We start from the raw sequence: 27952 nt of genomic DNA, 5'->3' as shown, positions 1-27952 counted from the left end.
TCAGATGCAAAATTCACAGATTTATTTATTTATTTCAGGTACTTATATAGCGATGTCAATTTACGCAGCGCTTTACATATATATTGTACATTCACATCAGTCCCTAACCCTCTAGGGGTGTACAATCTAAAGTCCCTAATTCACATTCATACATAAGACAGATACAATGTAACAGTATTACTTTTGTACCTACTACATTTTAGTGCTCGGTCACACTGAATCAGACTCTGAAATCGTGCAACTTCACTTAAAGTCGCACGATTTCAAAGTTGGATGTCAGTGCGACTTCAGGTGCAACTTGCAAGAAATCTGGGACATGTGGCTATGCAAGTTGCCCCTGACCTTGCAAAAAGTAGTGCATGCACTGATTTCAAAATCGGTGCAACTCTGATGAAGTCGGAATCGCACCAATTTGACGGCTTCAATTGCAGACAATAGGGTGCGACTTGTCATGTTGATTTGAAACTATCAAATTCCATGACAAGTCACAATGATATGACCGGGGTCTTACCCTAGGTTCACATCTGTGCGGGTGGTTCCGCTGCAGATCCGCACGAAAATCCGTGCAGCCGCACCACCCACACAGAGAATTGCGGACCCGTGGGCGGGTTCCATTAGTTCTAATGGCACGTCGCCCGCACTGGGAAACGTAACTGTAGTGAGAACTGAGGTTCCCATGAGGGCTGCGCTTTCCAAAGAATTGCAGGGACTTCTTTCCCTGCGTGTCACGGGCACTGGAGTCCATTCAAATGAATGGGCTCTCGTGCCCGAGCAAAACACGGCCGCATATGTGTGAACCGGGGGTTAGGGCTGATTCACAATGTAAGGAGTGCTACTGCAGCACTTTACTTCTGCGAAAGCTCTCTGTCGCCAGCTGCCCTAGGGGGTAGTGTGGTGCGCGAATCAGCACATTGTACTGCCCCCCCCCCCCCCGGTTTTTTTTTGGTTTCTATATAAGCTTTATTTGAAATGTACAAAATGTACACTTCATTCACTGCAATGTCATGCAGCATGATGCGATAAAGTGCAGCATGTCTGCATTTTAGCGCAGCACTAGGCTGCGTTGTAGTGTGAATGGGACACATAGGAAACAATTGTACCTGCGATGACCGACGTTTTTACGATGCGGTAAAATGTCTGTAACCGCACATAGTTTCAATCTGCATATCTTGTCAGTTAAAGCAGCCTGACAAGAGGAAAAACACATTTATTAAAATAAAATTTCCCTATTCAACCCCTTATTAAACCTTAGTCTACCCAAATCAGCCCAAATTAACTCCTTCTTTCCCTTCTCCCCTCAACCATTTTCTAACTTTTTCGTTTATTTCTATTTTATGAAAGTGGGATTAAAATGCTCAAGACTTACCTCCCCCACCCTTCTAACAAGCCACCAATCAAAAAAAAAAAGCAAACAAAAAAAACGCACTTGCGCAGGTGCACTGCTGGTCTCCTCCAGTCCTTTGGGAACTGCTGGAAAGGACCGGTGATGCAAGCTGCTTGGCGATAGTTTGGTAGCCCAGTCCAGCCTTGTATAGGTCTACAATCAACAGACTTCATGAGGGTGGCCTGAGGGCCCGATGTCCTCTAGTGGTCCCTGTGCTCACTGCCCAGAACCATAGAGCTCAATTGACATTTTCCATTGAACACCAGAATTGGCAGGTCCACCACTGGCACCCTGTGCTTTTCACAGATGAGAGCAGGTTCCCCCTGAGCAGATGTGACAGACGTGAAAGGGTCTGGAGAAGCCGTGGAGAACGTTATGCTGCCTGTAACATGGTTCAGCATGGCCGTTTTGGTGGTGGGTCAGTGATGGTCTGGGGAGGTATATCCATGGAGGGACGCACAGACCTCTACAGGCTGGACAATGGCACCCTGACTACCATTAGGTATCGGATGAAATCCTTAAACCCATTGTCAGACCCTACGCTGGTGCAGTGGGTCCTGGGTTCCTTCTGGTGCAGGACAATGCCCGGCCTCATGTAGTGAGAGTATGCAGGCAGTTTCTGGAGGATGAAGGAATTGATACCAGTGAATGGCCCCCACTCTCACCTGACCTAAATCCAATAGAACACCTCTGGGATATCATGTTTCAGTCCATCCGACACCGCCAGGTTGCACCTCAGACTGTCCAGGAGCTCAGTGATGCCCTGGTCCAGATCTGGGAGGAAATCCCCCAGGACACATTCCGTCGTCTCATTAGGAGCATGTCCCGATGTAGTCAGGCATGAATACAAGAACGTGGGGGCCATACAAACTACTGAGTACCATTCTGATTGGTGCAATGAAATTTCAGCAAAATGGACTAGCCTGCTGCATCATTTCTTCACTTTGATTTTCGGGGTGTCTTTGGATTTAGTCCTCTGTAGGTTGATAATTTTTATTTCCATCAAACGATGGGACATCCTTACATTCCTAACACATTACCCCGTCCATATCAGTATAGAGATCCAGCAGGAGATTTTTCTCCATTGAGATCTGATGGGTTTTCAAAGTGTTCATTTCACTTTTTTGAGCCGTGTATATAGGTTCGGGAATTTTAAATACTCTCCAGACCCAAAGTGTACATTTTAATGTGTGCAAAAAAAAATAGGGCCCAAGCAGCAAAAGGGCTCATTCTATTTTATAAGAAATTGAAATAATGAAATGTGTTAATCAAGTACTGTAGTAATCTGATTGTGATCGATCCGTCACATTGAGTTCTAATGGTACGCTGAGGCCCATCCTCATTGCCTCGAGCGTAGAAAGGTTTGAGGTCATATGGATAGTTGATGATGAATACAGGGACGTCCCCACAATGTCGGACCAAATATTTCTCATGCTCCGTCTGTAGATCACAGCCCCACTGCAAGTGAAAGAAACACAAGGTATGTTAGATTAGAGAAGGACTCCAGAAATCACTATTTATACCAAAAGTGTTCCCCTGAACAGAACTGCAATTTTAGAGAAGAATAACCCTCCTTGTATGCAAACAGATGCTGTTTTTGGGGCCCCTGTGGCTCTACTAATCGCTAAGGTGCAGCGTACAACAATCATCCTGTTTTGCTGACTAACTGCGGTGTGTTTTATTTGAATAGGCTGAATAGACTGCAAAACGCACTGCACCACGGGAAAAGCAGTGCTTGCAGTACCGTGCGATTTTGTGGCTGCAAATGCACTGCGTTTGCAAGCTGCATTTGGGATCCCATTAACAATACATTTGCAAGGGCAGCGCGTTCACCTGCAGTGCGGGAAATTTGCATGAAACGCGCCTTTCCTGTTCTGCTTTCTGGTGTGAACTGGCCCTAAGTTTGAAGAAAAAAAAGAAAAGAGTGTATTTGCTTATGTCATGAAAGTCATGTATACGGTACTGAATATTGAATCAGACCAGAACAAGCAAACACATTATAGGTACTAATCAGAAGCTATTTTGCTCTTCATTTAAAGGAGAACTCCAGGCAGACAGCTAAATACACAGAAATAAATATACATGGGAGCTGTTCTACCTACCAAAGGATTTTTTTTTTTTCATAACAAACATGTTATACTCACCTGCTCTGTGAAATGGTTTTGCACAGAGCAGCCCAGTCTCCTGCCAGTGTCCCCATAGCAAGCTGCTTGGTATGGGGGCACTCATGCGGGTTCTCTCCCAAGTTGTGCTTTGTGTGTCCACTGACACACAGAGCGCTACTTGGCCCTACCCATGGCTCCCACTGCTGTCTTTAATCCTATGAGATCAGGCTCAGGTAAGTATGGAGGGGACTGGGGGAAAATGCATGCAGAATGCATAGAATGATATGACTATGGTAAAAAAAAACAAAACCTTGAGCCTTTAGAACCACTTTAAAGTGTTACTAAGCCCAGGACCCTGCATTCACTATATCTGGTCTCCCATTACCCGGCATTCACTATATCTGATCTCCCATTACCCGGCATTCACTATATCTGATCTCACAGGACCCTGCATTCACTATATCTGATCTTCCAGGACCCTGCATTCTCTATATCTCGCCTCCCTGGACCCTGCATTCTCTATATCTGATCTCCCAGGACCCTGTATTCACTATATCTGGTCTCCCATTACCCGGCATTCACTATATCTGATCTCCCATTACCCGGCATTCACTAAATCTCCTAGATTGTAAGCTCAAAAGAGCAGGGCCCTCGATCCCCTCATGTTTTGCATTGTATTTGTATTGTTCTGTCACATGTTCTGTCCCCCATTGTAATGTACAGCGCTGAGTGAACTATTGGTGCTTTATAAATACTGTATAATAATAATAATATCTGATCTCCCCGGACCCTGCATTCACTATATCTGATCTCCCCGGACCCCGCATTCACTATATCTGATCTCCCAGAACCCTGCATTCACTACTGTATATCTGATCTCCCAGGACCCCGCATTCACTATATCTGATCTCCCAGGACCCCGCATTCACTATATCTGATCTCCCAGAACCCCGCATTCACTATATCTGATCTCCCAGAACCCTGCATTCACTACTGTATATCTGATCTCCCAGGACCCCGCATTCACTATATCTGATCTCCCAGGACCCCGCATTCACTATATCTGATCTCCCAGGACCCCGCATTCACTATATCTGGTCTCCCAGGACCCTGCATTCTCTATATCTGGTCTCCCCGGACCCTGCATTCACTATATCTGATCTCCCAGGACCCTGCATTCACTATATTTGATCTCCAAGGACCCTGCATTCACTATATCTGATCTCCCAGGACCCCGCATTCACTATATCTGATCTCCCATTACCCGGCATTCACTGTATCTGATCTCCCAGGACCCCGCATTCATTATATCTGATCTCACAGGACCCCGCATTCACTATATCTGATCTCCCAGGACCCTGCATTCACTGTACCTGATCTCCCAGGACCCTGAATTCACTATATCTGATCTCCCAGGACCCCGCATTCACTATATCTGGTCTTCCAGGACCCTGCATTCTCTATATCTGGTCTCCACGGACTCTGCATTCACTATATCTGGTCTCCCCGGACCCTGCATTCACTATATCTGATCTCCCAGAACCCCGCATTCACTATATCTGATCTCCCAGAACCCTGCATTCACTACTGTATATCTGATCTCCCAGGACCCCGCATTCACTATATCTGATCTCCCAGAACCCTGCATTCACTATATCTGATCTCCCAGAACCCCGCATTCACTACTGTATATCTGATCTCCCAGGACCCCGCATTCACTATATCTGATCTCCCAGGACCCCGCATTCACTATATCTGATCTCCCAGGACCCTGCATTCACTATATCTGATCTCCCAGGACCCTGCATTCACTATATTTGATCTCCAAGGACCCTGCATTCACTATATCTGATCTCCCAGGACCCCGCATTCACTATATCTGATCTCCCATTACCCGGCATTCACTGTATCTGATCTCCCAGGACCCTGCATTCACTATATCTGATCTCCCAGGACCCTGCATTCACTGTATCTGATCTCCCAGGACCCTGAATTCATTATATCTGATCTCCCAGGACCCCGCATTCACTATATCTGATCTCCCATTACCCGGCATTCACTGTATCTGATCTCCCAGGACCCTGCATTCACCATATCTGATCTCCCAGGACCCTGCATTCACTGTATCTGATCTCCCAGGACCCTGAATTCATTATATCTGATCTCCCAGGACCCCGCATTCACTATATCTGGTCTTCCAGGACCCTGCATTCTCTATATCTGGTCTCCACGGACTCTGCATTCACTATATCTGGTCTCCCCGGACCCTGCATTCACTATATCTGGTCTCTACAGAGCCTGCATTCACTATATCTGGTCTCCACGGAGCCTGCATTCACTAGATCTGGTCTCCCAGGACCCTGCATTCACTATATCTGGTCTTCCAGGACCCTGCATTCAGTATATCTGATCTCCCAGGACCCCGCATTCACTATATCTGGTCTCCCAGGACCCCGCATTCACTATATCTGGTCTCCCAGGACCCTGCATTCACTATATCTGATCTCCCAGGGCCCTGCATTCACTAGATCTGGTCTACCTGGACCCTGCATTCACTATATCTGGTCTCCCAGGACCCTGCATTCACTAGATCTGGTCTCCCAGGGCCCTGCATTCACTATATCTGATCTCCTAAGACCCTTCATTCACTATATCTGGTCTCCCAGGACCCCGCATTCACTATATCTGGTCTCCTAGGACCCTGCATTCACTGTATCTGGCCTCCCACAGTACACAGAACATGAAAATGCTATTATTTTTATAAATACAAACTGCTAAATACCTTTCCTCATCAGCTGTATATAGCAGTCTTGTGACTTCTATCAGTGTCCAGCAGAGCACTAGTTAAAGCCTGTAGGAGGATTGTTCTATGAGGCTGCAGGACCCTCTGTCTGAACAGCGCCGATTGGCCCTGTGCTGATAACATGCACTCTCCCAAAAAAAAAAAACTCTAGCAATACACACCAAAGTGATCATGTGCAGCTTGCCCCCAAGGCTTTGTTCTATCAGCAGATGGATTGGGGACAGTAGAAGGGGAGGATCAGAGAAGACAGGATCAAACATCCTTTTTACACTATGCAGAGGATTAACCCCTTAGATTCCACAGTGAGTATAACAAGCATGCTTTACTGCATATACAGACTGATTTTTACTGTTGTAGTTTTAGTAACACTTTAGGTAACCCCTAAGGTCTTGTTCCTCCTCAAGCCTGTGTCTGGACAGTGAAAGGGGAAAGCGGCACAGTAAGTAGCTCACCTCTCTATTACTATGCTCTCTCCTTTCATCAACAAGACCTTGTTAATATAGAAGTATTGCAATATAATTGATTGGCATCTTGTGCTGCTTCACCCTCTCCCAGTCTGCACTCTGCTGTACAGGGGGATTGCAAGAGGCCAAATTCAAGTATTTACACTGCCTATATTTGAAAACAAAAAAAAAATCTGATGCATAAATAAATACGGAGCTGCCATAATATACAGAATTTACATCTCCCGAAGTTTAGTTTCAACTTATCACCTTTGAGCATTGTAGGAATCTACAAATATGATATGGATGACAGAGACCAGAATCAGCTCGAGTATCCCGGCTGTGACATCAAACAAGGAATTTAGCAGCCCGAAAATCATTATTACATCAACACTTTGGATGGTTGGAATTGTTCCCCAACTTTCTAATGACCATGCTGGAATTCCGTATTAGTCCTGAGCCTCCGTTTCATCATGACAGTCAAGGCCGTCATCTTTCAAAGACATTCAACGTCAACAGTTCTGATTGTCCCACAGTTTGGACAGAAGTTTTTGGAGAGAGGTTGCACTGATCCATTTGGTCCGATCCATAAGGGCCCATTGAGAGTTTTACGTGTTCTTTTTTTTTGTGGCACGGTGACACAATTTGTATCAAACTTGCCTATCCAAGGTCACGTGTGCCCTCCAAAAGGATTCATAGGATAACAAATACTCACCTATTTTATTCCAGCTCCCCGTAAGGGCAAATGGACCTGAGTTTCAGTGCATTGTAAGGCCGTGTTAGGCCATGTGTGTTATTTATTACATGCATTGTTTTTTCCGTGTACGTGTGCTGCATGGCAATGCACCCTATAGCACATATCGGGTAACCACCTCCTGTCCGGCCATTGTATATAAACGGCCGGACAGTAGCAGTGCAGAGGTGGGTGGCTGTTTATAAACGGCCTCCCCGCACCCTGATTGTGCGCGCTCCCTGGGACACAGTGGAACACTGATCGTCGTACGGGAACTCGCAGAGATTGGCCAATCAGTGATCACATGCAGAGTAGTAAGCAAGATGTCACTTCTGACATCATTGCTTACTACGTGTGAAATCTGTGAATGATCACAGAGATCACATGGTACAAGGCTATTCACAACAGCCTTGTACCATGTGACAAGCTGTGACCAATCACAGCTCACACAGTAGTTCTCAAAGGCTGCAAGAATGCAACCAGAGAGGAGAAATGATTGCTTTTACAGCCTTTATGGGTGTAAAACCAATCAGTGTAAAAAAAAAAAAATATTCATCACCCCCCCACAAGTAGTACAGTGTCACCATGGTGATACTGTACTGCTAGGGTGATAGTATGTAAAAAAAAAACAAAAAAACAAAAACATAAATAATATTAAAAACTTAAACAAAAGTTTAAAAATTATAATTTTTGGTTATAAACTAATTTGGGTTATTTTGTTTTTACTAAAAAGATAACGGAATAAATTTTGGCCAAGATTTATGATGAAATATTATTTATTTGCAAAATTTTATAAGAAAAACATTTTTTTCTAAATTTTTGGACTTTTTCCATTAACATAGCAAAAAAAATAAAAATCCCAGAGGTGAATAAATACCACCAAAATAAAGCTTTATTTGTCTCAAGAAAATCCTTAAAAAATTCATATGGGTACAGTGTTGCATGACCGCGCAATTGTCATTCAAAGTGTGATAGCACCGAAAGCTGAAAATTTGCCGGGACAGGAAGGGGGTGAAAGTGTCCGGACTGGAAGTGGTTAAGGTGCATAGAAACAGGCTGCAACCCACATACACAAAGGATGCATTCAGCCTCAAGGTGGATAAAAGTAGTTATAAAACCTAAACATTTTTTCACCTTAATGCATTCCCTGGTATCACCCCCTCACCCCCCTTATACTTACCTGAGCCTGATCTCGATCCAGCGCTGTGCCTGTCTGCAGCGCATGTCAGGGATCCCGGGCTCTCGGCGGTGCGCGCATGCGCAGAGTGCCGATCTGTCCAAGCCGGCGAGCACAGAGTCCTCGGCGATCGTGGCGGCGGCCGCGCATGCGCACTAGCGATCGCGGCCGCACCAATGGAAGAACAGGGCGCTCTATTTAAAACTGCCCTGTGCATATCCAAGTTGCCGCAAGGTCTTGTTCCTGTTCCTGTAAGTACGTTTCCTTGTTGCCAAACTCTGCCTGTTCTGATTTATGCTGACCCTCTCCTGCTCTGACCCCGGGTCGTTCCTGACCATCCTTCTGCCTGATCCTCGGTACCGCGCTGCCCGCTACCTGTTGAACCTGGCTTGTGACCCCGACCATTCTCCGCTTGCTCCCCCTGTACCACGCTGCCCGCACGATACCGACCCGGCTAGTCTGACCTCGCTCACTCCTAGCAGACACCCATCCATCCCGCTCGGATCGGGATCTGTCATCCGTCCATCCCGCTCGGATCGGGATCTGTCATCCCATCCATCCCGCTCGGATCGCACCTGTCATCTCCTTCACAGCAGGCTCATCCCGGGCACATACCCTCAGCGGGACCCCTCTGCCACCGCCGGGGGTGCCCAGGGGCGCAACCTGGTTCCAGTCTTGCACCAAGTCCATCCCCACCATCAGGGGCCCTGGTGAAAAGGCAGACTGGGACTTAGACTCCGCGTCCTGGGAAACCCCATGCTGTGGACCACTAGAGATCCCGTTGGGCGGAGCCTGACAGTACCTTGCGGTTACTGACTGAGCCTGGAAGGGGAACTTCCTCTCTGGATGACATCTGCCAACAGATGGAGACCCGTACACTAGGAATTAGGGGCCTACAGGAGGGTTATACAGAATTGGACAGTCGCATGCAGACCTTAGCTATATCTACCAGGGGGTCTGGGGAACCCACTAGGGAGACACCGGGGTTGTTACCCGTGCCAGAACCCCATGTCCCCACACCAGAACGTTTTTCTGGAGACCAAAGTAGATTCAGGGCCTTTCGTAGCTCCTGTCAGCTATACTTTGACCTCCAGCCTCGGACCTTTTTCTCGGAATCAGTGAGGGTAGGGTTCATCATTTCCCTACTACAGGGTGGACCCAAAGACTGGGCCCACTGGCTCCTAGAGAATCGAGACCCACTGTTGAGGTCAGTGACAGTATTTTTTGAGGCTATGGCCCTCTTGTATGACGACCCGCTGCGCACCGCAACGGCCGAGAGGGCCCTATATACACTCAGGCAGGGTCACTGGACAGTGGAGGACTATGCCGCCGAATTCAGGCGTTGGCGTAGTGACAGCCAATGGAATGAGGCGGCCCTGCACCACCAGTTCCGCATAGGGTTAGCTGAATCACTGAAGGACGAATTGGCCAGAATAGACATACCTAGTACTTTGGAGGCCTTAATAGCTTTGACTATTCGAATTGACCGCCGGTTGCGGGAGCGCAGGCAGGAAAGGTGCAACCAAGGACAAGGACCAACTGGAACACCCCCTCAGGCTTCAACCCAGTCGCAGCCGGCAAGCCAGAATCAGGATGCTATGGATACACCCAAGACCGGGCCATCAGGAAGGATACGGCCGACACTTACACCTGAGGAACGCCAGAGGCGTCTTACCAACCATCTCTGCCTCTACTGTGGGGGAGCAGGCCATGTGGTACGTACCTGTCCAGCCAAGGGGGGTAAGTGTTCCGCTGTTTTCTCTATGGTCACTTCTAACAGTATGGGCAACACTAGTTATCTAGCGGTACCTGTGTCACTTCAGCTGCCGGGGAGAACGGTGGTGACCACAGCAATTGTGGATTCTGGGGCGTGTAGTTGCTTCATAGACTTGGACTTTGCAGTTCAGCAACAAATCCCCCTACAAACTAAGGAGGTGGGATTGAATATTTTTCTAGCAGATGGATCCCGTATTAAGTCAGGGGTGGTGGACCACGAGACCCCACCTATCCGTACTACCGTATCGACCCATCATGAAGAACTCCTTTGGTTAGACGCTATAGCATCCCCATTATTCCCAATTATTTTGGGGCTCCCGTAGTTACGAGCCCATAATCCCCAGGTGGACTGGAACACGGGTTCTATCCAGTTCCTCTCCACATACTGCCAGCAGCATTGCCTCCCTAAGACCTCCCCGATTCCGGAGACTTTGTTGTGTCTAGAGACAGATGCGGAGCTGGCGCAAGTCATTCCTTCAGCCTACCATAGTTTTTTGGATATGTTTAGCAAGCGGGGGGCGGACACTCTTCCCCTGCACCGAGGTTATGACTGCCCAATTGATCTCCTCCCAGGGTTGGAAATCCCATTTGGGCAGATATTCCCCTTATCCGAACGGGAGTTAGGGGTACTAAAGGAATATATCGATGAAAACCTCCATAAGGGGTTTATTAGACCCTCCACGTCACCAGCCGGGGCGGGCATTTTCTTTGTGGAAAAAAAGGACAAGTCCCTCCGGCCCTGCGTAGATTACCGGGACTTGAATAAAGTCACGGTAAAGAACCGTTACCCGCTACCACTAGTCCACAAACTTTTTCAGAGGCTGAAGTCAGCATCTGTCTTCACTAAACTAGACTTGAGAGGTGCCTATAATTTAGTCCGTATCAGAGAGGGGGACGAGTGGAAAGCAGCATTCCGTACCAGATTCGGACACTTTGAATATTTGGTTATGCCCTTCGGCCTGTGCAACGCTCCAGCCACCTTCCAGCATTTCATAAACGATGTGTTCAGGGACTACCTGGATATCTTCGTCATTGTATACCTAGATGATATCCTTATCTTTTCCCCAACCTTGGAGGACCATAGAGGTCACGTGAGGCGCGTGTTAGATCGACTTCGCCAACACAGCTTGTATGCCAAGGCAGACAAGTGCTGCTTTGAACAAAGTAGTATTTAGTTTCTGGGTCTAACCATCTCTCCCACGGGAATAGCCATGGATCCCCAAAAGGTTTCGGCCATCTTAGATTGGCCAGCACCCACCAATAAGAAAGCGGTCCAACGCTTTATCGGCTTCGCAAACTTTTATAGAAAGTTCATTAAGAACTTTTCGGGCCTATTGTCCCCTATCACCCAGCTGACCAGGCAGGGGGTTCGCTTCCAGTGGACACCTGAGGCACAGAGGGCATTCGAAGCCTTAAAAGAATTGTTTACGGCAGCTCCTATTTTGAGCCACCCTGATTCGTCCTTGCCATATATCTTGGAGGTAGACGCATCCGAGAATGAGGTCGGGGCGATCCTGTTCCAGAGGAAGGGCATCAAAGAGCTTATGCGCCCGGTGGCTTTCTTCTCCAGGAAACTAACTCCTGCTGAAAGGAATTATGATATCGGGGATCGGGAACTCTTGGCGATCAAGGTGGCACTAGAGGAATGGAGATACTTGTTAGAGGGGGCGGTACACCCAATATTGATTTTCACGGACCACAAGAACCTAGAATATTTGAGAACAGCTAAACGTCTGAGGCCACGTCAAGCCAGGTGGGCACTGTTCTTTTCACGGTTCTTTTTCCATATAACCTATAGGCCAGGTTCTAAGAACACGAAACCAGACGCGCTCTCCCGCATGTTTGGGGATCCCGAAGAGAGTCCCAAGCCAGACACTAACTATCCTGTCCCCAGGGAATTTCCTAGTCCTCCAATCGGAGCTCCATTCTAAATTGCAGACCGCGTCCGTAGGAATGCAAGGTCCACCCGGTGTCCCCTTACTAAATAGGGAGGGACTTCTCTGGAAGGAGGATCAGATTGTGGTCCCTGAGGAAGCCCGTACATTGGTATTAGGATACTGCCATGATCACCCGCTGGCCGGGCACTTTGGGGTACGTAAGACCTTGGAGCTGCTGCAGCGTACTTTCTGGTGGCCTAATATGGCCAGAGAGTGCGAAACTTACGTAAAGACCTGTCCCGTTTGTCAGAGAAACAAACCCACTAGGAATAAAGCTTGGTGTCTCTTGCCTCCATTACCAATACCCGACAGACCATGGACAATGATTTCCATTGACTTTATTGTGGAACTTCCACCCTCTCAGGACCACACAGCAATCTTCGTGATTGTAGACCGCCTGTCCAAGATGGCCCATTTTGTACCTCTAAAGGACACACCTACGGCCCTTGAGACAGCACGTTTTTATTAAGGAAGTGGTAAGACTCCACGGAATTCCCAGGGATATTGTATCTGACAGAGGGGTTCAGTTTACATCTAGGTTCTGGAAAGCTCTATGTGAAACCCTGGGAATTAAGCTATCATTCTCCTCCGCTTACCACCCACAGACCAATGGCCAGACGGAGCGTACAAACCAGACCCTAAGGCAGTACCTCAGGTGCTATACCACCTTCCTCCAAGATGACTGGTTTACTCTCCTGCCACTTGCGGAATTCGCATATAACAATGCGAGTCACTCTGCTACTAGACAGTCCCCGTTTTTCGCAAACTATGGGTTCCACCCTGTATTCCTGCCAGATCTAATCCCGGAGGTCGCAGTCCCGGCCACGCAGGATATGTTGAAATTTTTGTCAACCAATAGCAAGGTATTGCAGGAAGCAATGGCAAAGAAGGGGTGAAGGAGCAGGGGTGAAGGAGCAGGGATTGGAATGATCTCAGGGGTGAAGGTACAGGAATTGGGATGATCTGAAGTGTGAAGGTGCAGGGATTGGAATGATCTCAGGGGTGAAGGTACAGGAACTGGGTCCAATCTGAGGCGAGAAAGTGCAGGAATTGGGGTGCTCTGAGGTGTGAAGGTGCAGGAATTTGGGATGATCTGAAGTTTATATATTCGGACTGATCTGAGGTGTGAAGGTGCAGAAATTGGGGTAATCTGAGGAGTGAAGATGCAGGAATTGGGATAATCTGAGGGGTGAAGGTATAGGAATTGGGGGTGATCTGAGGGGTGAAGGTGCAGGAATTGGGAATGATGTGAAATTTGAAGTTTACACATTGGGACCAATCTGAGGTGTGAAGGTGCAGGAATTGGGGTGACCTGAGGTGTGAAGGTGCAGGAATTGGGGTGATCTGAGGTGTGAAGGTGTAGGAATTGGGGTGATCTGAGGTGTGAAGGTGCAGGAATTGGGGTGATCTGAAGTGTGAAGGTGCAGGAATTGGGGTGATCTGAGGTGTAAAGGTGCAGGAATTGGGGTGATCTGAGGTGTGAAGGTGCAGGAATTGGGGTGATCTGAGGTGTAAAGGTGCAGGAATTGGATCTGATCTGCGACGTGAAGGTGCAAGAATTGGGATAATCTGAGGGGTGAAGGTATAGGAATTGGAGAGGATCTGAGGGGTGAAGGTGCAGGAATTGGGAATGATGTGAAATTTTAAGTTTACGCATTGGGACCAATCTGAGGTGTGAAGGTGCGGGAATTGGGGTGATCTGAGGTGTGAAGGTGCAGGAATTGGGGTGAACTGAGGTGTGAAGGTGTAGGAATTGGGGTGATCTGAGGTGTGAAGGTGCAGGAATTGGGGTGATCTGAGGTGTGAAGGTGCAGGAATTGGGGTGATCTGAGGTGTAAAGGTGCAGGAATTGGGGTGATCTGAGGTGTGAAGGTGCAGGAATTGGGGTGATCTGAGGTGTAAAGGTGCAGGAATTGGGGTGATCTGAGGAGTAAAGGTGCAGGAATTGGATCTGATCTGCGACGTGAAGGAATTTGGGGAGGGTCTGAAATTTGAAGTTTATACGTTGGGGTGATCTGAGGTGTGAAGGTGCAGGAACTACAAACAAGAGATCCCTGTGCTCAAATCCCAACAGCTAGTGCATGCATTTATCCATCAGGTGCTAAAGGCGTGTAACTACATATTAACACTAGAAATTCTGGCCATAGAGGGATTACTTTGACGCAGTTGGCCAGCTTAAGCATGTATTGCAATATGTGTGAACTAAATATCCCTATTTATTGCATAGTCTGCTTGAAAGGGTATATACCAGTGTGCAGAGGGCCCTTCAGAATTTCAAGGTGCAGGAACTGGTGCGATCTGAGGATTGAAGTTTATATATTGGGTTGATCTGAGATCTTAAGTGCATGAATTTGGGCTGAACATGTTTTGTGTGTTCACCATCTAGTCAATGTTTGCACACATAGCTGTACTGCTAATGACAACTAAAGAGTGCAATAAAATTGAAAACAAACCAAAACATACTATTGTTCACTGGAAGAAGCAGTCCCCAATATCAGACACAAAAGAATGTGGAAGTGAAGGTGGAATATGAACGTCGACTTCCATTTTCCTATGAGTACTGGGGATAAGTAGGAGACGGGAAACCCTCCATATTAGTACATGTCCTTGCTCAGAGTTATGGGAGAGGAGTGGCAAAAAAGAAACCCAAAAACAAACACTCAAAACACCAATGACAAGACATTCTTGGAAACCAACTGCGAGTGGTTTTAATAGGAGGGGGAGCATTATACAACTCTAAACCACATAAGTCTGTGGGGGTCAACCTGCCCTCCACACCTACTGCTGAACAAGGGAAAATAAGTTCTCATGTACAAAAACATCAAAGAGAGAAAAAACAATTATTACGGAGAAACTAAACCTCTGCACTACGTAAAAAATAATCACAAAAAAACTGCAACGAACTGACATGGTTGAATGGGCCCTAAAGGATGATTTTAACATTTACTCAGAGATCCCCTTCAACGGAAACTAGTCACTGCCCCAGAAAAAACATGCAGCCAGTGAAAATAAACAAGTTCAAAAGCCCTCGGACTTCCATACGTGCACTTCTTCAAATCACTTCAAGCTTCAAGACTTTCCCCACCTCCTGCTTGACCCTGACCAGCTAGTGCCCATTATGAGAATCTTCCAAAAGATGGGAAGAAAGGACTTCCAACTCCCAAGTTAGATTCCTGAACCACAAAGCCAATGGCGGCAGGACAGCATGATGCCTGCACCCTAATGCAGGCCATAGATGGGGAGAAAATCGGCCGATTTTTCTTTTAAAAAAATGAAAAATCGGTCGTTCAAGCGGCTGATGTTACCAGCAACGGTAAAAAAAATCGGTCGATTTTCATCCCATCTATAGCCGGCAAAAAGTGTCCCTGCAGAGAGCTCTGCTATTTCTTTGACAGTTCCTTGACATTTATAGCGGTTGCAACAATGTATCTATTTGTATCCATTTAGGATACAGATGTTTTTATTTGGATACAAATAGATACATTGTTGCAACCGCTATAAATGTCAAGGAACTGTCAAAGAAATAGTGGAGCTCTCTGCAGGGACACTTTTTGCCAGACTGGAATTCCTCTTCTTCTTCTTCATCCTCTTCTTCTTCTTCCTCTTCATCCTCTTCTTCCTCTTCATCATCCTCTTCTTCTTCATTCTCTTCTTCCTCATCCTCTTCTTCATCCACTTCTTCAGCTTCTTCATCTTACTCTTCTTCTTCATCCTCTTCTTCCTCTTCTCCATCCTCTTCTTCTTCATCATCCTCTTCTTCTCTTCCTCTTCTTCTTTTCTCTTCTTCTTTTTGTCTGCCTCTTGCAGGTCACTGCTCATGTGCAGATTTTTTTATATCGGTAAAAGATCGGACGATTTGCCCATCATTGCCGGCAAAATCGGATGATTTTTTCCAACTGATAAAAAAAATCTGCCAAAATACCGAAAAACAGCCGAACATTTAGCCCACTAACGATCCAAAAATCGGCCGATTTTATTTTTGGCCGAAAAATCGGCCAATTTTCGACCCATCTATGGCCTGCATAAGACTAAGTGCTTCGCACGAAACACGTCAGGGTAAGGGGCTACAGCATCCTGACGTCCTGCCGCCATTGGCGGCCATCTTTACACATGGTCAGTTTTTTTATTTATTCATTCCTTGTATGATTTGCACCTTTGTTGGAATCAAATTAACGCATTGAATGCAGTATCACGCTGTGTGGCATTATTCTTTGGTTTTCTGCAAGTCTCACCACTCGCAGAAGCCAGATTAAAGGTGTCCTAAGATTGTGATACCATTGGAGGGGTCCTCAAAGACACAAGCGCAGGAAGCTGACCATACCTGGAAGTGATTGTCCTGGCTGACCTGATGAGACGATTATGATCTCAAATGCGTTTTGATAGCGCACTTCTGGTGAGTGCGTAATTCATTTATCTCTGATGATTTTATCACACCATCGATTAGAAGGAACTGCATTCCTCGAATTTAGATCTGATAGAACTTAAGAGTCTACATTTTGAATTTATTGACTTTAACCACCCACATGTGGTAACATACCATTGTTTGTACCTATTTTGTGCTTATATTACTATTTTCCTTACACACAGTGCTGCACTATTCTCTGTATACAAAGCCAGGGATAGTCTGGTCCTTGGCGTCAACCAATCACCCTGTCCAGAGACCAGACTTGCTTGTCCAACTATGACAGAAAAGTACATAGCGGATGTCTGGAGTGAAATTGGGCAAAGGGAACTGCCTCAAAGGACTTTACCATCAGACCCAAGACTCTCATGCAGAAGCAAAGAGATAGATGGCTTCTTGATTAAAAGGTTTGTACCTGAGACCAGATGGTCTAAAGCTTCTCCTGAAGAAGGAACCCTCTGGCCTAAAACCCAGATGCAGACGGAGATTCTCCAGGTGATGAGTTCTTTCCAGTGATGATTTCTGAGGGTTCAGAATTCATCCAAACCTCTGTGACCACTGGGCAGGCAGAGATGTGTTGTCAGTAGGGGTGCACCGATACCATTTTTTTAACACCGAGTTCCGATACTTTTTTCTAGTACGCGCCGATACAGATACCTATTGTCATAGAAAGGCAAGTGGAAAAGGAGCTGTGGACAAGGGGTGGGGGAAATCACGCTATGGTTAGGAGGGGGGTGGAGGTTAGGATAGAGGGGCAGGAGTGTGGGCTTGGGGTGGGATGGTTGGGATGAGTGGTTGAGGGATGGGATAGGTAGACAGGGCTGGAAGCTAATGTGACAGCTGGGGGGGGTGAAGGTTGGAAAGTTGCTAGGTGGCAGAAGGGGATCTTTAAATTGGACACAGTGCGGTTGCAAAGGATGGAGAACTGTGACTAAACTAGGAGTAGGGTAGATGGTAGTGATAGTGGATAGGAGATTGGATGACAGGAATGTCTGACAGTTGTGGATTGGAGGTTGTAAAATGTGCAGGGAAAGGGGGGGGATAAACTAAATGGGCAAGGAATGGTGACAGTAAGATGGAAAGCAGGGCAGCCATCAGACATTTTGGGGCCCCTTACACCAATTTAGTGTCATCCCATATATTGATAGCTGCCAGTGTGGCCCCCAGACAATGCATAGAAGACCTGAACAGTGTTGGGCCCCAAAACACAATATGGTAGAGCAGCAAAATGTGGCCCCCTGGGTGCCTCAGAATACAATGTAGGAAAGCAGCAGGGGCACAAAACACAGAATATAAGTGAAGCACAGTGTAATCCCTGGTTCCCCAGCATACTCTCAAGAAGTGAGGCAGCAGAATGTGGCCCCCCGCACAATATAGAATAGCAGAACGGTGTGGCTCCCAGGAGGCCCATAGGCTGCCTAAACCATAACATAATACATTCAGCCCGTCCCTGTGAGGCCTCCAGGTCCCCTCCTCACCTATTCCAGCACAGCCCCATGTCAGTCTCACCTGGATGAATTGTATGGTGAGAGCAGACATTCCGACCCCGCCTCCTCCCATCACCACCACCCGGTACTTCTCCTGCTCGGCGCCCTCCCTCCAGTCAGACATCCCGCAGTCCACATTGTGAGATGCTGAAAGTTTGAGATATTATTTTATAACCCAACCCTGCTTTAAACTTCTCCACAATTTCATCCCTGACCTGTCTGGTGTGGTCCTTGGCCTTCATGATTCTGTTTGTTCACTAATGTTCTCTAACAAACCTCTGAGGGCTTCACAGAACATCTGTATTTATACTGAGAATAAATCCCATACAGTTGGACTCCATTTTTGTATTAGGTGGCTTCTGAAGGCGCTTGGTTCCATTAGATTTTAGTTAGGGGTATCAGACTAAAGGGGGCTGAATACAAATACACACCACACTTTTCAGATATTTATTTGTAAAAAAATTTTAAAACCATTTATAATTTTCCTTCCACTTCACAATTATGTACCACTTTGTGTTGGTCCATCACATAAAATCCCAATAAAATACATTGACGTTTTTGGTTGAAACATGACAAAATGTGGAAAATGTCAAGGGGTATGAATACTTTTTCAAGGCACTGTAACTGACAGAACATCCAATTGTAAATCCAAATTGCATATGCAGCTCTATCCCCAAAGGGGCCGCTGTAAAATTACAGGTTCCTTTCTCCAACAGTGCAGAGGCAGCCAGGCACACAGCAACAGTCCCTACACACCCGACTACAGAAAAAGCCAAAAACTAAATGTACCTAGCAGCCTAACTAGGAGAGCGCTACATATAAATCAGACTGTAATGTGTGAGTTTCTGAGCTTAAAGCAGCTGTAAAGCCTTAAGGTGTCCCTTAGCCTCCCTTATACTTACCTAAGCCCCATCATGATCCAGCGCTGTGCATGAGAGCCACTGCTCTCCCGGCTCTGTCCCCCCTCACAGGGCAGATCAATAGCAGTGGGAGCTATCGGCTCCAGCTGCTGTCAATCAAACTCTGTGATGAGGGTGCAGGGCCGTCTATGGATACAGGCAGCAGGGCCCAGGTGTGAACCCACACAAGTGCCCCCAGAGGAAGCAGCTTCTTTTGAGGGTACTGAATGAAGAGGAGAAGCCAGGAGTGCTGGCAGGGGATCCCAGGAGAGGAGGATTGGGGCTGCTCTGTGCAAAACCATTGCACAGAGCAGGTGAGTATGACAGGTTTATAATTTTAATAAAAAAAAAAATATGATGCTTTACAATCACTTTAAGACTCAGAATTGAATGTAATTCACATAAAATGATCCCACATTTATCTATTTACAGTAGGCCTGGACATGTTGTAGGGGATTGGACCTGCCTAATTCCTCATGCTTTCCAGCATATTCTCAAAAGACTGAAGTTTTTCCTTTTTAAAATTTTTTTATTAATAAATCGTTATTTTTACAAGTATGACGGCAGCTTTTCATCTCCCGTCATAAGGCGTCTCATAGTCCAGCTTCTAACCCCTTCGGAGGTCTCTAGAGGGGAATTTCCCATTGAAAAAACAGATTCCTCCACCCATGCTATACAGTGTGGATGGGCAAATCTTCAGTCCTGGATTTTGAATTCTGGCAACGGAAGGCAGCAACTGTCAGAATACCCAAACAGCGGATACATGTGATTGGATGCAGCGTCTGTTTAGCTGACAATTCTCCGTCTGGCTCATTTGATTTTTCAGTCAAAGGATGTTGGGTGGGAGAGTGCCAACTAGGCCACCCATGAAACAAATTTCATCTGGTTCATCAGGAATTGAATGAAATTTGCTTAGTGTGTGGCCAGCCTAAAGCATAACGAACGGCAAATTTATTTTTTTTTAGGGATTAGAACCCGTCAGGTTTTTTTTTCATGCTGTCTGTGCCCCCATTAGGGAGATCCACCCTCTCTATTTGTCTGTTAAACTATATCACCGGGACTGAAAATGAAAGAAAATCCCAAATTTTGTGTTGACACCAAAATAGTAACAGAGGGGAAATCTTCCAATGGGGACATTGATTCTAATGACAATCAGGAATTCCTTCACTTTGGAGGATCTACCCATGGGTACTTCAATAACTAATAAAAAACCCCTCAACTGACAGAAGTTAAAGCCCTCGCTTACTCTATCTAAAATGGTAAAAACAAAAAGTTTGGCTCTTAAGTTTCACTTTAATCATTCTTCTGATTGCTTTCGATTGTTCATCTCTGCTCTATGTCCATGTCATTCCTGACTCAGCTGATTCAGGGAAGGATTTAGAACAGTCAGCAACAGCAATTAGATGTTCTATAGCACAGGTGTCAAACACAAGGCCCGTGGGCCAGATCTGGCCCTCCAGGCCATTTCATGTGGCCCTTGCATCTCTCCTGCAGGTACCCCTTTGTCTCCACCCCCACCATGTCTGGGCAGTCAGCAGCAGAGGGTTAATAGGACTCCTCTGCCAAATCCTGCACCTCTCAGTGCAGCTGCAGCACCCCCTCATCTCTGCCTCCCCTGGTCTAAGCATTCAGCAGACTCTGGTAACTGACTCCACTCTTCCTCTGGTCCTCCTCCAGATCCTGCACTTTCTGCTTTCCAGCTCTGCCCCCAAAGGGGGTGCACGGTGATGTTAGGGAGGGTGTGGGATTCTTGACATCTGACGTAATGGGGGGAGGGGTGCTCTGGACACTTAGTCTTACAGATACAACCGGCCCTTTGAGGGAAACCATAATGCTGATACGGCCCGCGATGAAATAGAGTTTGACACCCCTGATCTATATCATAAATGGGTTCCTGTATACTTTGTCTTTAACATGCAAATGTTATATAACAGATCTGTTACCAGGAAATACTCCATAGGAAGTGCCTAATGTGTACAAGAGGAAACTTTGTTCTTATAATTGTTCTTTTAAAATTCTCAGTAAAGATCACTGGAAACAAGAACAGAAGTCCCATGCTGGAGAGGAGGAGGTCTTATGGAGGACACATTATAAAAATATCATCACCTGCCAAAAAATAAAGCAACGGGCACAAAGGATGTATGTGTCCAAGACAAGAAATCTCATTATCACGGGTCCACACAGTGGACAGGAAAAGCAGCAAACATTAAAGTAGATGTAAACCCCAGCTAAAGGATTTAATTTACTAAAGCACTTGTACCAAACAATTGCTACGGTTTGCTTTAGTTTTTTTTTTTCTTTTTTATTATAAAATGTGTTTCTCATAATTTTTTGATTGCATATCAGCACATATTGCCTGCATCCAGGGGTGTCCCTAGGATTGGTGTCACCTGGTGCGGTAACACTTGGTGTCACCCCTCCGACGATCCCCGCAGAATGGATCGGATCTGCGGATTGAGCATAATGGATCAGAGTCCGATCCACTATGCTCCCCAATCCGCAGTTCCCATCCATCCTGTGAGGCTTGTCGGCTTGCAACCTATACGGGGTTAACTGATCTCTCCACGAGCTCCACGAAAAGGAAAGTTTTAAAGCAAGCCGACAATCCCCGCAAAATGGATCGGATCTGCGGATTGGGGAGCATAATGGTCAGAAGCAGAACCCAACCTCCACTGCTCTCTGCTCCTCTGGGTGATAGATTGTGTGTGTATGTATATATATATATATATATACACACACACACACGCATATACATACATACATACATATACACACACAGATACATATATTCGTATGTATACATATATATGTACATACATACGAATATATACATTTGTGTGTGTATGTATATATATATATATATATATATATATATATATATATATATATACACACACACACATCTATACACACACACACACATCTATACATACACACACACACACCTATATATATACACACACACACACACGGGCTGTACCGAAAGCAATACGAAAGTGGGCATAACCTTTTCATCAACCCCTTCCCACCGCTCCTCTCAGCCCTTTAAGAGGATTTAAATGCCAGAAGGCAGAGGCAGGTATTCCGATCATGTGACCACTGTGATTGGCAGTCACAGCGGTCACATGATCAGAAAGCTCATAATCGCAGGGAGCGTGCTCTCAACACAGTAAAGTGTTTAATGTGAAGAGAAAAAAAAACAGAACCAGCGCTCAAGTCTGTGAGCATCCCAGGAACACAGTAACAGTTACTCGCTGAGGTGCAGCCCTCTAAAGATCGGGGAATCTTGATATTAGTGGAAGAAAGCAAAAAAAAAAAAGGGGCACACTCTGTGCGGGCATTACCGTGATAAAAAGGAATTTATTAAAAAATGACAAACATATATCCTCACAAACCAAGAGTCAAGTGAACAATCAGAGCTCTGAAGAAGGGCGTGCGTCTCCTGAAACGCGTTAGCATACCCTGTTGCAAGACTACCACATTGGTTCCTTGTTTGTTCACTTGACTCTTGGTTTGTGAGGATATACTTTTGTCATTTTTTAATAAATTCCTTTTTATCACGGTAATGCACGAGGAGAGTGCACCCTCTTTTTTTGCTTCCTTACAGTAAAGTGTTTACCTAGGGCCACATATATGCAGCCACTTGGCGCTAAAGCTCAACCACACATGCGCCAGGTTGGCGGGAAGTGGTTAATCTACACGGGTTGTTCAAAGTTCACATGTTGGTAGAGTAACTCTTCCTCTGTAGTAATCCTTCTTCTTCTTCCTCTTCTTCCCTGCAGGTAAATAATGGATTCTTTCTTGACTTGATACCTACATTATTCAATCTGCCTCACCAAAACTTTGTCTGTATCACCCACCTCTGTGCTGTACTGGAAGGTGACTGGAGCTTTCCGTAGAATTTCTATTGCTTCTGTGTAAATTCTGCAAAATAAAAGAACAATAAACCTTGTTTAAGAGGAATGGACACTCTTTTTCATATATTTATTTAATGCTGAGCTTCTCCCCCACACTACTAGCAAGTGATTTCCTGTATAGAAGCTGATTACTCCCAATTCCAAACACGCATCCACAATATAACCCTTTGAAACTGCAGCCCACCTTCATGCCCTGTCTGAATGACTTCGATCACCATCAATCCACTCTCCTGACTTTTATAGTCACGGTCCCCCACAGCTATTAGCTTTCTCTCCTATTATTTTGTTTCCATGCATTATATGAAAGTACAAATTTCCAGCATCCCTTTAGACGTGCATGCTCCCAGGGTGGTGCAGACCCTTAGATGTGCAAGTTGCTGAAGGGCTACTTGATTATAAATCAAGCAACTGATGAGCAGATCAGTCTCTCACAGCTATTAGCTTTCTCTCCTATTATTTTGTTTCCATGCATTACATGAAAGAACACATTCCCGGCATCCCTTTACATGTACATGCTTTCTGGTTGGTACAGACTTTAGCTGTGCAAGTTTCTGATCATCTGCTCAATTACAAATCAAGCAACTGTTCAGCAGATCATACAGCTAAAGTCTGCAGCACTCAGTGGCAAGCAGGGAGCAGCATGTGCATTTAAAGTGATGCCAGGAATGTTTTCTTTCATATATGAAAAAAATCAGAGACAGATTGCTGTGATGTTTTCAGGAGACTGCTGGCGAAGAAATTGCGTCCTAGCGTCTGGGTTCACAGATATGTATACACATATATTGAAATCGCCATGTCATTCCGGTTTCTGTGAGATTTCAGCACAGGCGTGATTTTGTCCCTCTCTATCCATGACTGTGTCTCATTGACATCAATGCAAAATTGCATCCCATTGACTTCAATACAATAACACCTCCCACTGACTTCAATGCAAAATCGCCTACCATTGACTTCAATGTAAAAACACCACCCATTGACTCCAATGCAAAAACTCCTGTCAATAGCAATCTTATGTGAACACTTATCTTTGCATGTCACTTTAGGCTCCGTTCACACTTATGCGACTTGTCATGCAACTCTGGGGTACAAAGGCCCCTTCCCCCAATGTTTCCCAGTGGGTACCATTCAGATCTGCGTGACTTCAAGGTAGTTCCTGCATTACTTTGGTTCGATTTTCATGCGACCTGAGGGCCATAGACTTCATGTAAACCCTCCAAAGTCGCACCTGAATGTTATACATGCAACTTGTGTGCGACTTTGTACAGCAGAAACAATTATTGTTGGCCAAAGCCAAAGTCGCACCAAAGTTGAACTCATCCAAAGTCGCACTGTAAAGTCGCAATGAAAATCACACAAGTTTGAAGACACACAAGTGTGAATGGAGCCTATCACTTGTGAATCTGGAACGCACCGCTAGAGACTCGCTAAGGATTGCATCTGTGTGAACCACCTTAACCTCCCTGGCGGTATGATTCCTTCCGATTTTTTGTGCTGAAAGCGGTACCATTTTTTCGCATGGAAATAGTTTTTAATTGTAGGCTGTAATTTTTAGGAAAATTTCCCCACAAATCATTATCACTCAATTGTGTAAGTGGTTCTGATTTACTATCGCTGTTCTCTAGCCAGTCTAAAACCGCTTTTGACGTAAAGGGATGCTTTTTGGACGCCATGGACTTTTCTAAGTTTTCAGGCAGAAAGAACAGACAAAATGCAGGCAGGGCACAGGACAAAGCACTAGGGACAATATGTATGTGAAATGGGATGAAACAGCAATGTTTTACTATTTAAAATTGAAAAAAAAAAAATGACATTTTTAAAATTTTTTAAATTTCCCGCCGGCGCCCGTACGTCCCGTCGTCACGGGTACCGGAACACAGAAGCCGGATGCCGGCATCGGCCGGAGGAGATGGCCGGGGACGCTGCAGGGAACACATCGTGGGAACGAAGGACAAGGTAAGTGCTGCAGGGACCCCCAGAGCAGCGCCGCATGGTAAGCCCGAGTGTAGCTCGGGGTTACCGCTTGTGGTATAGAAATTCTACCCCGAGCTACACTCGGGAAAACCGCCAGGGAGGTTAATAGGAACACATAATATCTAGCCTGGCAAATGAATCTGTTTGAAAACGCATCCAGAATGGCATATGTGTGAACCAGGACGGCTCCATCCACACGTGGGCGATTGGGATCATGGCAGAATCAGTGTGAACACAAAACACAGGTTCAGGTGCCATTATTGTCAATGCCACCTAAAACGTGGTGCAGTTTTGCTGTGATTGTCGCGTGGCAAATCCCATCACGGGAAGCTTGTCATCCAAATGTTGCCTTGCCCCGGGAGCTGAAAACCCATGCTACACTGAAAAAAAAAAAAAATTGGCTCCCAACTTTTTTTAGCTGGCTCCTAGATTCAAAGCAAATTTGTCAAGCCCTGCCCTAGGTAAGGCCCATGTAACATCATGAGCCTCCATGATTAAAAAAAATGAAATCCAATGAATGAAAGAGGCGGGACAGGGACAGTCAGGCTGGGGAGGAAAGTGCTAGAACAGTGGTTCTCAACCTTCCTAATGCCGCGACCCTTTAATACGGTTCCTCATGTTGTGGTGACCCCCAACCATAAAATTATTTACCCAGTAATTATAATTCATGTGTCGTTTTACCTTCAATACGACTGCTTTCAACACAGTAGCTGCTTTCAACACAGTAGCTGCTCTGTACACATCAGAAATATGTGTTTTCCGATGGTCTAAGGCGACCCCTGTGAAAGGGTTGTTTGACCCCCAAAGGGGTTGCGACTCACAGGTTGAGAACCACTGTGCTAGAAGATGCTGGACATCCTCTAGCTAGGAGGACTCTTTCGGACTTGCTGCAGCTTCTAATGCACACGGTGGGAAGCTCACAGTGTGCAGTGAAATCAGAGCGATTTCAGTCCAGGAAAGGAGCCGGTACAAGTGTGCAAGCCCAAGTCAAGGTGACAGCTTCTAGGACCGGAAGCTGCTGAGCTCTATTCCACGGTGCTGGTGTGAAAGAGGGGGACGTGGTGGTCATGTGACTACAATGAAACCTCAGAGGACGGTAGAGAAATGTGAGGAAAGATCTTTGTCTTTGCCATGTTGACCTTCAGCTCTTTAGGAGTGGATCCATTAGTACAGAGTTCTCACCTACCTGGATTTTCACTTTCTTTGTGTTTCCACCATGACTGGTGAGTGCGTCGCGCACACTTAACCTGCTCCCGCTTCGGTGACAACGGTGCCAAGGACAGCGTGACACCAGCCTGGTGACAACCTTCCCTGCTGCGAACATGGTTCCTGCAGATCACCACTGATGATGATGAAGCACAGGGAGTGTAAGAGACCAAACTCCTGAAATGCAGAATGACATTGGTAAAACATCTTTGTGATCCAGGCACACGTCTGTTTCCTCTCCATAATAGTGCCAGGATAGATAATAACTGCTGATCTGCCTGAAATCCAGAGAATGCTTTTCTTTCTATCTGGGCTGACAACTCTGCTTCGCTAAAATCCCGACCATCCGCCCTGCCTGCTGAGCTACAGGACGACTCCTCACCCAGCTCCCCTCTCTGTCCTTCATATACACACATTCCTTTCTTTCCAGGAAAAACAATTCTGCTGCTGTGACCCACAAGAGCCTGCCCATACTCTTGGGAGATGTAGATCTGCGGGTGTGCTGGGAAGGGCTCTTGGGACTTGTAGTTCTGGGGTTGGGTAAGCAAAGGGTACTTGAGGGAAGTAGATCAGGGGTGCATAGGTAAAGGGCTCTTGGGAGACATAGATCTGAGGGTATGTAGGGAAAGGGCTCTTGGGAGATGGTAGATCTGAGGGTGTGGAGGGAAAGAGCTCTTGGGAGATGTAGATCCGAGGGTGTGTAGGGAAAGAGCTCTTGGGAGACGTAGATCTAAGGGTGTGTAGGGAAAGGGCTCTTGGGAGACGTAGGTCTGAGGGTGTGTAGGGAAAGGGCTCTTGGGAGACGTAGGTCTGAGGGTGTGTAGGGAAAGGGCTCTTGGGAGATGTAGATCAGGGGTGCGTAGGGAAAGGGCTCTTGGGAGATGGTAGATCTGAAGTTGTGTAGGGAAAGGGGTCTTGGGAGAAGTAGATCTGAGAGTGTGGAGGGAAAGGGCTCTTGGGAGACGTAGATCTGAGGGTGTGTAGGGAAAGGGCTCTTGGGAGATGGTAGATCTGAAGTTGTGTAGGGAAAGGGCTCTTGGGAGACGTAGATCCGAGGGTGTGTAGGGAAAGGGCTCTTGGGAGACGTAGATCCGAGGGTGCGTAGGGAAAGGGCTCTTGGGAGACGTAGGTCCGAGGGTGTGTAGGGAAAGGGCTCTTTGGAGATGCAGTTCTGGGGGGGATGTATAGAAAGTACTCTTGGGATGTAGATCTGTGGATGTGCAGGGAAGAACTCTTGGGAAATGTGTATCTGGGGGTGTCTGAACAATCCAGTTAATATCCAATCAGGCGGGATCTTGCGCTACATACTTTTATCTCTAAAGAAGATCATACAACCAGACTGTATCCTGTATGGGGAGCTGTAATCTGACTGTACGATATCCGTAGAGCTCAGTGTACAGGTGATGAGATCATACAACCAGATTGTATGGTGTATGGTCAGATCTGCAGTTCTACAGACCTGTGACTGACCTGTGTCCTGGTATGACGCACAGTGTGTGAGCAGACACATGACTGGCCTCTGACACCAGCCCCGTGTGTCCCCTTCTCACCTCACCTGCCTCTCCGGGGTCACCACCTCCACATCTCACCGGACCTCCCTCCTGACAGCCCTGGGCAGGACTTCACATCACCTCGTTGTCCGCACTGCCTTATCCATTAAGCCATGCAGCGGCCATATTTAAGAAGCCAAGCTTCATTGCAACGCCAAAATT

General features: G+C 46.3%; 1 long non-coding RNA gene across 6 annotated transcripts; it reads right to left on the bottom strand.

Annotated features, from left to right (window-relative positions):
* LOC149427456 (uncharacterized) lies at positions 1-27935 on the bottom strand. Of its 6 annotated transcripts, none has more exons than XR_016311272.1 (4): positions 27796-27935; positions 26221-26417; positions 23007-23070; positions 1-2842 (listed from the first exon to the last, which is right to left on the bottom strand). It is a non-coding gene; the product is annotated as an uncharacterized LOC149427456 (long non-coding RNA). The 6 variants fall into 6 exon arrangements; XR_016311273.1 differs by having other exon boundaries at positions 27791-27907; XR_016311276.1 differs by having other exon boundaries at positions 27872-27891.
* Between the last annotated feature and the right edge of the window lie 17 nt (positions 27936-27952).

Source organism: Staurois parvus, unplaced genomic scaffold (assembly GCF_062004578.1).
Source record: "Staurois parvus isolate SC_StPar_1 unplaced genomic scaffold, SC_StPar_1.0 ptg003743l, whole genome shotgun sequence".
In the NCBI taxonomy this organism is placed as follows: domain Eukaryota; kingdom Metazoa; phylum Chordata; class Amphibia; order Anura; family Ranidae; genus Staurois; species Staurois parvus.
This window is presented reverse-complemented; position numbering and strand designations above follow the sequence as displayed.